Raw genomic sequence first — 2,500 nt, 5'->3', positions numbered from 1 at the left:
ACCCCCTGCGTGTGTATACGCAAACAGAAGATCAAATACGCACGTTAAAGATCCTGTAATCCATGTCAGGGTTCGGTGGGTTATAGAAACATGAACGTACCCAGTATCCACACCCCCGAAAACGGAGTATGGCTGCCTAGATGGCGGGGTTAAAACGGTCATACACATAAAAACCAACTCATGTACTCGAGTTGCAGCCCACGAACGAAGAAGAAGAACCTGTAGACACGAGCTTGTGGCTTTGTGTGTGTGTGTGTGTGTGTGTGTGTGTGTGTGTGTGTGTGCGAGGAATTTTATTTAATGTCCCGTCACACATATCGGTGACTGAAGACATTAAATTTCTGTTAAAGTATTTATGAATACATCTGAGTATTATCGGTTAGAAGGGGTGGGAGATGTGAATGAATGGAGGGTTGGGGGAAACTGGGCAAATGAGGGTGAAATGAGGGTGAAATTTGAAAATAAAATTCTACATACAACTACAGGAAATTACTTAATGGACTTTGTGAAAGAGAAGTCGTTAATCTGACAAGCGAAACAACTGATAATGAATGCAAAAAGTCAAAAACATCAACGTTCTCAGTCACTTGTGAAGACACACTTTCGTGTACATAAGGCTTCATCAAGCTACAGTCAAAAATTATATGCTTAATTGTCAGGTTACTAAAGCATATGCACTTGACATTAGAACAATACTTGGTCCGTAATGAATTTGATAACAGTCTGAAAGCTAAACTCAGAACTGGTCTGCGAATCGGACCAAAGTCTGAGAGAGTCAAATGACGAGGTTTTAGACTTGAATTCAAGCACCCGTGTGTGTGTGTGTGTGTGTGTGTGTGTGTGTGTGTGTGTGTGTGTGTGTGTGTGTGTGTGTGTGTGTGTGTGTGTGTGTGTGTGTGTGTGTGTGTGTGTGTGTGTGTGTGTGTGTGTGTGTGTGTGTTTGACTGACCTGTAATTATAAAACGTTTGAAAGCACTACACAATTGTATTCTTCTTCTTCGTGTTATCATCATCATCATCATCATGTTCCGATAACTCCATAGAGTCCCATGGCACTGTTTTTTCCCACACGGAGTTAATGTCACGGACAGTTTTGCCCCCCCAAACCCCACCCCACCCCCAGCCCTTCCTTATTGATTTTCTGTGGCTCCGTTAGCAAAACGTGGGGCAGTGTCAGCGCCCTGTGTCAGCCCTAGGCTGTTAGTCATTCTGAGGGCATATTGTGCGGCTTTCCCCCTCCCTCCCTCCCTCAGTTCCTTCCCCTTATCTGTTTAGAGAGAGAAAGTGAAAGAGAGAGAGCGAGAGAGAACTCTGAACTCAAAACGTTTTTTTTTTTAATTCTAGGATTAAGATTTTAAACATTTGTATTCTTCCAATTTGTCCTTGCTAATCAACATCAGTTACAATAGCACACACATATTTTATGGAATGGGGAGAAAGAGAAAAAATGTTCGTGCATAAGGACAGATACGATGAAGAACACACACACACACACACACAAGAGCGGATGCTAACGAACAAGCTTAAACGCAATGACGTCAAGACAGAAGCCATACTTAAAGGTTCGAAGTCTGCACTTCGTTATATATTTCAGACCACACCTTGACTGTCTGCAATACTGACGTCAACTTTCAAATTCTGTCAGAAACATCGGTACATATTTTGATTCAGCTCTGTTCATGCACGACCATTCCAGACATTTTTTTTTATGGAATCGCAAACACCCAACTGATAAAAATCCGTACCATTCGATCGCATCTGACTATTGAAGCAACCACTCAGCTTGTCTGTTCCTTGATCCGAAGTCTCATTGACTGCTGCATTTCACAACTTGCTGGTTTGCCTTCTGATTTGTTGTCACACCTTCAGGTGATTTTGAACAATGCTGCAACTAAGAATCATTAAAAAAAAAAAAAAAAAAAAAAAAAAGGATCACGTTACCCCACTCTAACGACAACTTCATTGATTCCCACCCAATACAAAACTGCCACATTGGCTTATCGCCACTTTGGAGGTTCTCTTCCATTTTACTTACCCTCTGTCCTTTATACTTACACCCCTTCCATTTCTCTCAGGTCTTTTGTTGAAAAGCTCTTCAAAGACATTTTGGCCAAAGGGTCTTTGGCCAATGTGTGTGCGCAAGTGTGTGTGTGCGCTCTGTGTATAGCGCGTGTGTATAGCATATCATATGCTGTGTGTGTGTGTTCGTTCGTTCGTTCTTTAGTTTAACGTCTTTTCACTGTAAGTGATATTAGACGAGTGTGTGTGTGTGTGTGTGTGTGTGATTGTTCATATCTTCAATTTGTAGAAATGTCTTGGTCTATATGTAGAGTGATGGCCTAGAGGTAACGCGTCCGCCAAGGAAGCGAGAGAATCTGAGCGCACTGGTTCGAATCACGGTACAGTCGCCAATATTTTCTCCCCTTCCACTGGACCTTGAGTGGTGGTCTGGACGCTAATCATTCGGATGAAACGATAAACCGAGGTCCAGTGTGCAGCA

The 2,500-nt window shown here is 42.5% G+C and overlaps 1 protein-coding gene across 1 annotated transcript in view; it reads right to left on the bottom strand.

Moving 5' to 3' along the window:
* The window catches only part of LOC143298109 (hydroxylysine kinase-like), a 19,137-nt gene that overhangs the window by 12,216 nt on the left and 4,421 nt on the right, over positions 1 to 2,500 (bottom strand). The window lies entirely within an intron of this gene.

The sequence above is a fragment of the Babylonia areolata genome, chromosome 23, assembly GCF_041734735.1.
Source record: "Babylonia areolata isolate BAREFJ2019XMU chromosome 23, ASM4173473v1, whole genome shotgun sequence".
Lineage (NCBI taxonomy): Eukaryota > Metazoa > Mollusca > Gastropoda > Neogastropoda > Buccinidae > Babylonia > Babylonia areolata.
This window is presented reverse-complemented; position numbering and strand designations above follow the sequence as displayed.